Raw genomic sequence first — 13,664 nt, forward strand, 5'->3', positions numbered from 1 at the left:
TCTAATATGTAATGTTGCATCTTTAAGTATACCATTTCTCCTTTCTGGAATGTCTGTCTTGTTTCCGTCTGCATATTTCTTCATCCTCTATTGAGCTACAAGTAAGTTGTGTTTCAACTGTTGCTGTATTTGCACTTTCTGGTGTAGGAATGATAGTACCTCTGTGTCAATGGGGCCAATTATAGAAACCTCACCAATTCGGGGAGGAGGAAAGCCATACAAACACTGAAAAGGGTGAATTTAGTAGCCTTGTGATAGGAGGTGTTAAACCACCATTCAGCCACAGACAACCATGAACAACACTTCTTTGGTTCATTAAAAGCCACAGTCCTGAGATAAACCTCCAAACACTGATTCACTCACTCAGTCTAGCCATCAGATTGGGGGTCATGAGCAGTGCACATGTTGAGTTTCACCCCTCAGAATTTAAACAAGGCCCGCTAGAAGTTACTACTGAATATCATGTCTCTGTCCGTTACCATGGACACTGGCATACCATGTAATTTGAATACATTGTCAATAAAAGCTTGGAGAACAGTAGTAACAGTGAAAGGGTGTGAGAGGGCTATGAAATGTGAGTTTTGGTGAATCTATCCATCACTACAAGGATCACATCTTTTCCTTGTGACTTGGTGTTGTAGGGTGAAACCCTAGAGGGGATCTTTTCACACTTGGAGGGGGAAAGGAGGAAGATCACTCAAGAACACAAGGCACAAATCACTCAAACAAACCCAAATATCACATCCACTAGAGTAGCATACATGAGATCCACAAGATTACATGAACAATCCAAGGAAAATAGCACTAGGTAAGTTCTTCCCACTAGGTGAGGTCTTGAGGTTGATCTTCTCCAAGAGGAGGCCTTGACAATCCAAAGGATTCTTCCCTCGGTGGGGGCATGATCTCCAAGAGGAGGGGATACAAGGAGCAAGGCTCTCTTTGGTGTTCTAAATACTTTGCTCCGTGGATGCTTGAGTTCCCATCCTCTCCTTCTCACGATCAACTTCTTGGTACCTAAGAATGCATAGCGTATCTCTTTGAGGTAGAATCTCATTCTCATGGGACACCGAATGAAACTCGGAGAGGAAAGAAGTGACCTCGTTCTTGATGTTGCGTGCACGTGCTCTTGTCATCGGTCCTCTTGGAGCTTGCGGTGGTGATGGACTGTCGGTGCGGGTAGACGAGGGATGCTCCGCATTATCTCCCCCCTGGGAGAGATCCGTCCACGGATCATGCTCTTCATCACCATGGTACTTGGCCAAGTCTTTGACGTTGAAGATGTCGCTAACATTGTACTTGTCACGTGGGATGTCGACCTTGTAGGCGTTGTCGTTGTAGCGTTTAGCACCTTGAATGGTCCGTCGGCTCTCGGGAGTAGCTTGGACTCGCATTCCTTGGGGAAGCGGTCCTTGCGGTGATGTATCCATACTTGATCACCCGGTTGGAACACCATCAGAGACTTGTTGATGTTGAGCTTGGAGCCGAGTTGTTGTACTTGGCGCTCGATCGTGGAACGTGTTTCTTCATGCATCTTCTTGAGGTAGGAGGCTCTTGCACGTGCGTCCATGTTTGCTCGTTCTTGAAGCGGTAGAGGAAGGATGTCCAATGGCGACAAAGGGTTGAAACCGTAGACAACCTCGAAGGGGGACTCGCTGGTTGTAGAGTGTCTTGCGCGGTTGTAGGCATACTCGGCGATGGGTAGGCACTCCTCCCACTCCTTGATGTTCTTCTTTATCAACACGCGTAGGAGAGTTGCAAGCGTCCGGTTGGTGACTTCCATTTGGCCATCGGTTTGAGGGTGGTACGCCGTGGAGAAGAGTAGCTTGATTCCGAGCTTGGCGCATAGCGTCTTCCAAAAGTAGCTGAAGAACTTGACGTCTCGATCCGACACAATTGTCTTTGGTACACCGTGCAATCTCAAGATTTCCCTACAAAAGAGATTGGCAACATGTGAAGCATCGTCTATCTTATTGCATGGGATAAAAGATCCATTTTAGAGAATCGGTCCACAACAACAAATACGGAGTCCTTGCCATTTTGAGTTCTAGGTAATCCAAGCACAAAATCCATGCTAATATCTTCCCAAGGTTGATATGGAATAGGTAGTGGCATATGCAAACCATGGGATTGAGATTGTGACTTAGCTTTGTGACATGTAGAGCACCGGTTGGTGAAGCGTGAGACATCGCGGAACATCTTGGGCCAAAAATAGTTCTTAGAGAGCGTGGCAAAAGTCTTGTCGCGCCCAAAGTGTCCCATGAGTCCACCTCCATGAGCCTCTTGCAAAAGTAACAAACAAAGAGAAGACTCGGGAATGCATAGTTTGTTAGCTCTCATAAGATAACCATCTTTGATATAGTATCGTTCCCAAGAAGTATGCATCACACACTTAGCATAAGGAGTAGCAAAATTCACATCGTGCTCATGCAAATCTTTGCTATGATCAAATCCAACAACATTCAATTCAAGTTGAGTAAGTAACATGCATTTGCGGGAAAGGGAATCCGCCACAACATTCTCTTTGCCCTTAATGTACTTGATCACATAGGGGAAAGATTCAATAAATTCACTCCATTTAGCATGCCATTTATTCAACTTGGTTTGACCTTTAAGGTACTTAAGTGTCTCATGATCGGTATGTATGACAAACTTATGCGGTCTAAGATAATGCTCCCAAACATGCAACACACGCACTAAAGCATACAATTCTTTGTCATAGATGGGATAATTGAGTTGAGCACCGGAGAGTTTTTCACTAAAATATGGGATAGCTCGTTTTTCTTGCATCAAAACTCCACCAATTCCATTACCACTTGCATCGCAATGAACCTCAAAAGTTTTGTCAAAGTTGGGTAAAGCAAGAATCAGAGCATGAGTAATTAAGCAAAGATTTGAGCTCATCAAAAGCGGTAGATTGCCAAGGTCCCCAAACAAAAGGAGCATTTTTCTTACTCAAGGCATGCAAAGGTGCGGCGATGGTGCTAAAATCTTTCACAAAGCGACGATAGAAACCCGCAAGGCCAAGAAAGCTACACACTTGTTGCAAATTAGTGGGTTGTGGCCAAGTTTTAATTGCTTCAATAAAAGATTCATCAACATGGACACACTTTGAGGAAACAACGGAACCCAAAAAGACAAGCTTGTCAACACCAAATGTGCACTTTTTCATGTTGGCATAAAGACGTTCCTTGCGAAGAGTTTGTAAAACAGCCCTAACATGATTTAGATGATCTTTGATGGATTTGCTAAAAACTAGTATGTCATCGAAGTAGACCACAACAAACACTCCAATGTAAGGACGAAGCACAAAATGCATAAGACGCATGAAAGTACTGGGAGCTTCCGATAAACCCATAGGCATAACCAACCACTCGTACAGGCCAAATTTTGTTTTGAAAGTGGTTTTCCATTCATCACCTTCTTGTATGCGGATTTGATAATAGCCACTTTTAAGATCAATTTTTGAGAAAATGGTGGCGCCGCTAAGTTCATCTAGCATATCATCTAGGCAAGGAATGGGATGCCTATAAAGAACATTGATAGCATTGATGGGTCTACAATCGGAGCACATGCGAAAACTATCATCTTGTTTGCGCACAAGTATAACCGGAACGGCACAAGGGCTTAAACTTTCACATACATGACCGCTATCGATGAGTTGTTGTACTTGCCGTTGGATCTCCTTAGTTTCTTTGGGGTTGACACGGTAGGGAGCCTTGTTCGGAAGAGGCGCTCCTGGGATGAGGTCGATCCTATGTTCAATGCCACATAGAGGAGGGAGACCGGGAGGTAACTCATCGGGGAAGACATCCTCGAATTCCTGCAACAAGTTAGGAAACACCAGATGAAGAGGATTAGGAGTGTTAGTTGTTGCCACCTCATCTTTGCATAGGAGGACAAAGTGGATGACACTCTATGGGTTCTCACACACTTCTCTCATCTCTCTTTTTGTGGGTAGAAGGACTAGGTTTTTCTCTCTTGGCGAAGAGTCGCTCAATTTTGGCTTGTGGCACTCACTTTCTTTTTGGTGGGACACTCTCTCACTAGGATCTCCATGATGGGTGGATGCTTGCTTGTCGGCTATCACTTGGCTTGGTGACATTGGTCGAAGCACATACTCTTTGCCCTTCATCTTGAAGCTATAGTGGTTGGTTCGTCCGTTGTGGATGACGCCGTGGTCTAATTGCCAAGGTCTTCCCAAAAGAAGGTGGCACACGGACATAGGAACCACATTGCACTCTAAGGTGTCCTCGTAGGCTCCGATCTTGAAAGAAACTTGCACCGTGTATCGGTGTCAAAACTGGCGGATCTCAGGTAGGGGGTCCCGAACTGTGCATCTAGGGCTGATTGTAACAGGAGGCGGGGGACACGATGTTTACCCAGGTTCGGGCCCTCTCTATGGAGGTAATACCCTACTTCCTGCTTGATTGATCTTGATGAATACAAGTATTACAACAGTTGATCTACCACGAGATCATAATGGCCTAAACCCTAGAAGGCTAGCATGTATGATTATGATTCTGCCCTACGGACTAAACCCTCTGGTTTATATAGACACTAGAGGGGAATAGGGTTATACACAGTCGGTTACAGAGAAAGGAATCTTCATATCCGGTCGCCAAGCTTGCCTTCCACGCCAAGGACAGTCCCATCTGGATACGGGAGAGAGTCTTCGGTCTTGTATCTTCACAGCCCATCAGACCGGCCCATGTCAATAGTTCGGATGCCCGAGGACCCCTTAATACAGGACTCCCTCAGTAGCCCCTGAACTAGGCTTCAATGACGAGGTGTCCGACGCATAGATTGTCCTCGACATTGCAAGGCAGGTTCCTTCTCCGAATACTCGAAAATAGACTTTGAACACAAGAATCGTGTCCGACTCTGCAAAACAAATTCCACACACAACCGTAGAGAGTATAATATTTCACGAGTCCAATCCGCTGACAACTTCTCATAGCGTGACGTCACGTCGCCGCCCGGCCTTTATTTCAAACCGTTTTTAGCCTGCCGCTCCATATTTCGAGATGCGGTTTCATTGGCACATCTTGTCAAAGCAGAGATCGTGTCCCCTTATCGCGGGATTCTCATCGATCCGGGCATGGGTAACCCAACCGTTCTGTTGGCATGATTCCTTGGGAATAGGTAGGTTTTAAGGCCTACGAGGGGGCGTTTGATACTCATCGCCTTTATAAAGGGGCTAGGACCCGTCTTCTCTACTTTACGCCAATCCTTTCCTCAACCTCTCCCACCTCGAGTTCCAGTACCTAAGGTTCAATTTAATCGCTTCAGGCTTCCCGGTCATGTCCGGACCCAGCCCTCAAGGCCGGTGGGTGGCTTCCTCTGTCACAGAGGAGGATATCGCGAAGCTCCGGGAGGCAAGATACCTGACCGCGAAGATCCCCCATAGCCTTCCTACTCAAGGGCGGGTTATTCCTACTCCTAGATCCAGTGAGAGGGTCGTATTCATCTCCCACTTCCTCCGAGGGCTAGGGTTCACTCTTCATCCCTTCGTTCGAGGGCTCATGTTCTATTACGGGCTAGATTTTCACTCTCTAGCTCCGGACTCCTTTCTTCACGTCTCGGCGTTTATCATCACGTGCGAGGCCTTCCTCCGTATTCCCCCACACTTCGGCTTGTGGATCAAGACCTTTGATGTGAAGCCGAAGGTAGTCGACGGGGAACAAGCGGAGTGCGGTGGTGCTGCAGTGAGCAAACTCACCAATACTCCTTGGACAAAGGCTCCTTCACAGAAACTTCCGACCTATGGCAGCGGGAGTGGTTTTACATCACTGTACCCCGTGGTACCAAGTGGGCAGCTACACCTGCATTCTGATCTGGCCCTTTGTTACAACTTGCATCATGGATTAAGGGGCTGGACTGGGGATCAATTGATGAAGTGCGGACGCTGCAAAGCCGCATTCGGAGCCTTATTGAAAAGGACACCGGTCTTACCAACGTAATCCAAGTAATGCTAGTCCGTCGGGTCCTACCGTGCCAGCGACGGCCTCTCCGCATGTGGGAGTTCAATCCGGAAGGACCATGAACCCTTCAGCACTTCTCCCGCATGACGCTCGAAGGAATGTGGAAATTATTCTTCGGGACTCGAAAACAGTGGCCGGATACTATAGAGGACATCGGCCTTGACTGCAACCATCCGGATACCTCGGTAAGCACTCGACTCCCTAACACAGCTTAGTTAAATTTCTCATAGCAGTATACTGAGAAAACCATACTCTGCCAGCGTTGGATAAAGAAGGCGGAGAGAATTAGGTGTTCGGCCCCTCTTCCCGAAGACTCAGTTGATCCAGTGTTAACAAGGATGCTAGCTCCGGCACCATATCAAGTGTCGGCAAGGGAAGACAAGGAGGAGAGTAAGAAGGCCCAGGGTGGCCCCCATTCTAGAGGTACACCAGACGCCACATCCGGGGAGATTGGAACTCCCTCTTCTGAAGATGAAAGGGAAGGAGAAACTAACATCCCTTCTCCTCATGGGAAGAAGAGGGCCGCCTCTGAAGACTTGAAGATAAAGGCTTCTAAGCGAGGGAAGATATCCATGTCAGGGGGTTCTGGTTCGGGAGGCGACATTGTCACGCAGTCCCCTTGTAAGGACAGGCCCTTGCCTGAATCGTAAGTGAACAAGGGTGTTTTAAACATATCCCGTCTTTTCCTAGATGTAAGGGTAATATTTAAAATATGTGTTTGCAGTCCGGCATGCAGCCTTCCTCAACAGTCCTCCTCTTCGGGGGATCTTCTTCCGGAGTTGATGGAGAGAGGGATGCCTCCACAGATCTCCCCGCCCAATAGGGCAGACAACCCCGAGGTGTCGTCCCGGATGATTTCTCCCGATCAACAAGCGGTGCGAGGGACAATGAAGACTAGGCCCGAAGGTGATACTTCGGTCGTCCAGGGTCCGGGGTGTGCAGCCCCTACGGGGACCAAAAATAAAGGCCCCGGACTATCCGATTTACAGCCAGAGACAACTCTAAGGTCGAGCAAACATATTCCTTTGAAGGGAGTCCGTACCCCTTTAGCTGCTTCCAGGGATCCAGAGGTGTCGGATACATTGCCGGACACACTGCGTCGTGCGCCCATCTCAAAGGAACATCGTACCTTGATGGGTACGGTGGTTGAAAGGGTTCTATCCGCGAAAAGCGGATTGAATGAAGCTTTTATGGACATGCTAAGAGGCTTCGAGGTACGTAATGTAATATATTCAATTGTGCTATAAACACAAAATGCGCTGTGCATACATAGTAGCCCCTGAGACTCTGGTTGGCGTCCAAAGGGAGGCGACCAGAGGATCAAGAAAGATATGCTCAGGAAATAATCTGACTAATTGCAACACAGGCTGTTACATCCATGGCGACTGCCCAAGCTACAAAGATTGCAGATCTGAAGCAGAAAGTTGATGTGGTGGATGATGACATCACGTTTATTAACAGGAGGCTCGACGAGGCGCAAGGTATGTCTTTGGGGCACTCAGTATATGTAAGTACTATGATATGAGCATGATGCTGAGAATTGTATACTGAGATATGCATAACTGCAGATAGTGCCGCCGTAGTTGAGACCCTTCGGGCTGAGCTTGCCCGGGCCAAAGAGCAGGCCAGGATGAGTAGTGCGGCTGCCGAAAAGGCAGCTACTGAATTAAAGGCCGAACAGGCTGCTCAACGCCAGTGTGAGGAGAGAATATCTACTATGGCGCTTGAGCTAAAGGATGCCACTAACCAATGTGACTTTCTCGAGAAAGTTAGCAAAACTAGAGCGGCTGATCTTGACAAGGCCTTACAAGAGGCGAGGGAAGCACGGTCCGAGTCTAGGGCGGCTCGGGAGGAGATCCGACAAGCTGGGGAGATCACAGCTGGTAAACCCTTCTTATTACAAACTAAATTCGGCGATCCGAAGTATGCCCCGCTTAATCAAATGTGGAGTTCTCCAGACGCATTTTTGGACTTGCCGAAGAGTGCCTCCGATGCGACGCAGTTTTTCGAAGTGCAAGAAGGACATGCGACGGAAAAGCTTTTCTGGTCACAATTCAGCATGCCAAAGCGTCCTCCGTTTCTAAACGAACAAATGGCCCAGTGGGCCGAGCTCCACAAGATATCCGGATCCGCCATGACGGACATCGTCGTCCGGCTGTGGCCGACTGAGCCAATTCTGAATAGTTATTTATGTTTGGTGCAGCGACTTGTTGATGCGGTGCCGCGTATCGACGCTGTTAAGCGGTCAACGTGCATAGAATGCATGGATGGCCCTTGCCCGCGTTAAGACGTACTGGGCGAAGATGAAGGCCATCGATATTGCAATGAAAAGTCCGCCTGAGGGCAAGGACTATCACACGCCAGAGCATTATTTTAAGGATGTCCTAGGGGGTGCCCGCTTGATAGAGGGTCAGTGCTCGAATTATATTATGTTCGAGTGAAGTGTACCGAAATTTTAAAAACAATATTATGATATATTAGGTCTATGTTTTATACTTTTTGCCTAAAAAGTTTTTGGTGCCTCCTGTGCGGCCATTTTTTGTATAATCTGAAAGTTTACCAGTCGTCGGCTTCGGCCCCCTCGCATATAATGCGGGGGTGTTCGAAAATGCAATTGATCACTCTTGACCCAACGTCTTGGTCCATTAAGGAGGTGTCAATGCGACGAACCAGGCAATCGGACTATAGGGTTTTAACACTTTCACTTAGCCATAGGAGTTTGATGGTGGGTCTATGATATAGCCCCTGGTATGTACGCGGTTATCCGAATACGGTGCGTTTACATACATGACGAGAAGAATGGTCCTTCATGTATTAATGAAGGATTCGTGAAGATTCCGATGAGTCATCGAGTGGTTGACCAGCTCTCGTCGCATCATGACAGTCAGTTTTTGGCTTTCTCTACTGAGGTGCTCATCCGGACGAACCAGGACACAATCGCAGTAGTTCTCCCTTTACTACCATAGCCGATAGAGCGAAACATAAGGTAGTAAGCACAGGAGCTGGGCAACCCAACTATTGACCAAAGACATGATTCGGAGCTGATGCATATAAGGCCAAACTTGTAACGCCGAAGAGTGCTTTAAAGTTGTTCGGACTTGTCGGCAACTTATATGTTGCCATATCGAGCCCCTGGTAATATATGCCGGCGGTAAAAAGCTGAGCAAAAGGGCACTTTACAGGTTTAAAATAAGGAGTGCGGTCTACAAAAAACATTTGGACCTCCTGTCGCACGTCTGTGATGCCTTGCCTTGGTTAAAGGACTTCTCAGCAAATATAGTCACCTGTGGTAAAAGATAAAAAATGGTTAGAAAAAAGAAAAAGACTATGAGAGTGCGGATAATGTTTATAGTTCTGTCTGCATTGTGCCTCCGCCGGTGACCAGGGTATTTTGTGTGTCTAATTATGTGCGCGGGACAGACTTCGCGGCTATATGGGGTGGACGGCGGAGGCCGAACTATTAATTCAGCTCTGAGATTGATTGGTCTTGTCTAATGGAGACCGATGGCTTGATGGCCAACGAAATGTGGCTTGATAAGGTTGCTTTGTACTTCGTCCGAAGTAGCCATGGTGTGATCCTCTATACGGAGGGAGCATTCCGTATTTCCGTTTATCGTGATGGTGCCGCATGGACTGGGCATCTTGAGTTGGAGATATGTGTAATGTGGGACCGCGTTAAAGCGAGCCAAAGCAGTACGCCCTCAACATGCAACAAAGAGTCACTCCAAAGCCACTAATAGTGGAAAACAAACATAGAGATTATGGTAGGGTACGAAACCACCTCAAATTTATTCTTTCAGATCGATCTATTAAAGAATTCGTACTAGAATAACACCTTAAGACACAAATCAACCAAAACCCTAATGTCACCTAGATACTCCATTGTCACCTCAAGTATTCGTGGTCATGATTATACGATATGCATCACACAATCTCAAATTCATCCAACCAACACAAAGTACTTCAAAGAGTGCTCCCAAGTTTCTACCAGAGAGTCAAGAAAACGTGTGCCAACCCCTATGCATAGGTTCATGGGCGGAACCCGCAAGTTGGTCACCAAAACATACATCAAGTGGCACGTGATATCCCATTGTCGCCATAGATAAACACGACAAGACATACATCAAGTGTTCTCAAATCAAAGACTCAATCCGATAAGATAACTTCAAGAGGGAAACTCAATTCATCACAAGAGAGTAGAGGGGGAGAAACATCATAAGATCCAACTATAATAGCAAAGCTCGCGATACATCAAGATCATGCCATAGAGACAACACGAGAGAGAGAGAGAGAGAGATCAAACACATAGCTACTGGTACATACCCTCAGCCCCAAGGGTGAACTACTCCCTCCTCGTCATGGATAGCGCCGGGATGATGAAGATGGCCACCGGTGATGGGTTCCCCCTCCGGCAGGGTGAAACCCTAGAGGGGATCTGTTCACACTTGGAGGGGGAAAAGGAGGAAGACCACTCAAGAACACAAGGCACAAATCACTCAAACAGACCCAAATATCACATCCACTAGAGTAGCATACATGAGATCCACAAGATTACATGAACAATCCAAGGAAAATAGCATTAGGTAAGTTCTTCCCACTAGGTGAGGTCTTGAGGTTGATCTTCTCCAAGCGGAGGCCTTGACAATCCAAAGGATTCTTCCCTAGGTGGGGGCTTGATCTCCAAGAGGAGGCGATACAAGGAGCAAAGCTCTGTTTGGTGTTATAAATACTTTGCTCCGTGGATGCTCGAGTTCCCGTCCTCTCCTTCTCACGATCAACTTCTTGGTACCTAATAATGCATAGTGTATCTCTTTGAGGTAGAACCTCATTCTCATGGGAAACCGAATGAAACTCGGAGAGGAAAGAAGTGAACTCGTTCTCGATGTTGCGTGCACGTGCTCTTGTCATCGGTCCTCTCGGAGCTTGCGGTGGTGATGGAGTGTCAGTGCAAGTAGATGAGGATGCTCCGCATCACTTGGGCAATCCTTCTACAAAGTCCATGGATATGTGTCTCCATGCCATATCAGGGATGGGCAATGGATCAAGCAATCCAGGATAATGACATTGTTCTCCCTTAGGTCTTTGACAAATTGGACAGTGTTGTATAAACTTTTCTACCAATGTCTTGTGGTTTCGCCAATAGAAGATTCTTTTAATTCCATGGTAAGTTGCTCTAATCCCAGAGAGCCTCCGATGGGGGAAGAATGGAATGTAGACAACCGTCATTGTTGGAAGTTCAGATTTGTCACCACACATGTTCTGTCTTTGTATCTGAGGATACCAGCAGTATAGGAATATAAGGGGAGGTATGTTGCACCAGCAGTAAGTTGTGCTATCAGACTTTTACAATTGCCCTTAGTCTGGTATGATTTTTCTATACTTCCTGTCCAACTTGGCACTGTCATGGAAATGGCCAGTAACTGTGATTTTCTAGAGAGAGCATCAATAGCTCTGTTTTCTTTACCCTTCTTATATTCTATACAATAAGTGAACTCCAACAATTTGAGCATGAGTTTATGTTGTATGCCCTCAGTAATTCTTTGGTCAGATATGAATTTGAGGCTCTGGTGATCAGTCTTGATTATGAGAGAAGAACCCAAGAAATAATGTCTCCATTTCCTGAGAGATTCCAATATAGTAATGGCTTCTTTTTCATATGTTGACGGTGCAGCAGCTTTAGGGCCCAACGCTTTGCTATAGTAGGCAATTGGTTTCTGGTTTTGCATTATGACAAGACCAACTTCAGCACCTGAAGCATCACATTCCAGCACAAATGGTATAGAAAAATCAAGTAGTGCCAAGACTGGGCATGTGTGAAGATATGTTTCTGGAGACTGATGTCTTATTGTCTCTCCAGAAAAAGGAATCTTTCTTCAATAAATCATGGATTTGAAGGAAATATGCCCTAGAGGCAATAATAAAGTTGTTATTTTATATTTCCTTATTCATGATAAAGGTTTATTATTCATGCTAGAATTGTATTGATCGGAAACTTAAATACATGTGTGAATACATAAACAAATACGGTGTCCCTAGTAAGCCTCTACTAGACTAGCTCGTTGATCAAAGATGGTTAAGGTTTCCTAACCATATACACATGTTGTCATTTGATAACGGGATCACATCATTAGGAGAATGATGTAATGGACAAGACCCATCTGTTAGCTTAGCATATTGATCATTCAGTATATTGCTATTGCTTTCTTGATGACAAATACATATTCCTTCGACTATGAGATTATGCAACTCCTGAATACCGGAGGAATACCTTGTGTGATATCAAACGTCTCAACGTAACTGGGTGATCATAAAGATGCTCTACAGGTATCTCCGAAGGTGTTTGTTGAGTTGGCATAGATCGAGATTAGGATTTGTCACTCTGAGTATCGGAGATATATCTCTGGGCCCTCTCGGTAATACACATCATAAGAAGCCTTGCAAGCAAAGTGACTAAGGAGCTAGTTGCAAGATGATTTATTACAGAACGAGTAAAGAGACTTGCCGGTAACGAGATTGAACTAGGTATGATGATACCGACGATCGAATCTCGGGCAAGTAACATACCGATGGACAAAGGGAATAATGTATGTTGTCATAAGGTTCGACTGATAAATATCTTCATAGAATATGTAGGAGCCAATATGGGCATCCTGGTTCCGCTATTGGTTATTGACCGGAGAGGTGTCTCGGTCATGTCTACATAGTTCTTGAACCCATAGGGTCCGCATGCTTAACGTTCATTGACGATATAATGTTATATGAGTTATATGATTTGGTGACCGAATGTTGTTTTGATTCCCGAATGAGATCACGGACATGATGAGGAGCTCTAGAATGGTCTGGAGGTAAAGATTGATATATAGGACAATGATATTTGGACACCGGAAGAGTTTCGGGATGTACTAGGTAGAATTCGGGTCACCGGAAGGGGTTCCGGTCACACCGGGAGGTGAATGGGCCATATGGGACAAAGGGGGGAACACACCATCCCACAAGGGGCTAGCGCGCCTCTCCTAGGCCTCAGCCCTTGGGGAGAGAAGGAAAAGAGGGGAGTCAGACTCCCCCTTCCTTTCCTCTCTCCCCTTTCCTTCCCCCCTCCGGCAAATATGGTAAGGGGGGCAACTAGGGAAGGACCCCAAGTAGGATTCGGCCTACTTGGGGCGCCTCCTTGGCTGCTCCTCCCTCCCCCTCACCTATATACATGTGGTAAGGGGCGCCACACATGACCACGACAATCTCTTAGCCATGTGCGATGCCCCCCCCCCCACCACAATTTTGTCCCTCGGTCATATTTTCGTAGTGCTTAAGCGAAGACCTGCGGAGATAGCTTCACCATCACCGTCACCATGCCGTCATGCTGCCGGAACTCATCCACTACTTCGCCATCTTGCTGGATCAAGAAGGCGAGGACGTCACCGAGCTGAAGGTGTGCTGAACGCGGAGGTGCCGTACGTTCGGTACTCGATCAGTTGGATCGCCAAGAAGTCCGACTGCATCAATCGTATTACAAAACGCTTTTTCTTATGGTCTACGAGGGTACGTAGACACTCTCCCCTCTTGTTGCTATGCATCTCCTTGATAGATCTTGCGTGTGTGTAGAATTTTTGTTTTCCATGCAACGTTACCAAACAATGGAATCTGAGCCAGGTCTATGCACAGATGATATGCATGAGTAGACCACAA

The sequence above is a fragment of the Triticum aestivum genome, chromosome 6B, assembly GCF_018294505.1.
Source record: "Triticum aestivum cultivar Chinese Spring chromosome 6B, IWGSC CS RefSeq v2.1, whole genome shotgun sequence".
In the NCBI taxonomy this organism is placed as follows: domain Eukaryota; kingdom Viridiplantae; phylum Streptophyta; class Magnoliopsida; order Poales; family Poaceae; genus Triticum; species Triticum aestivum.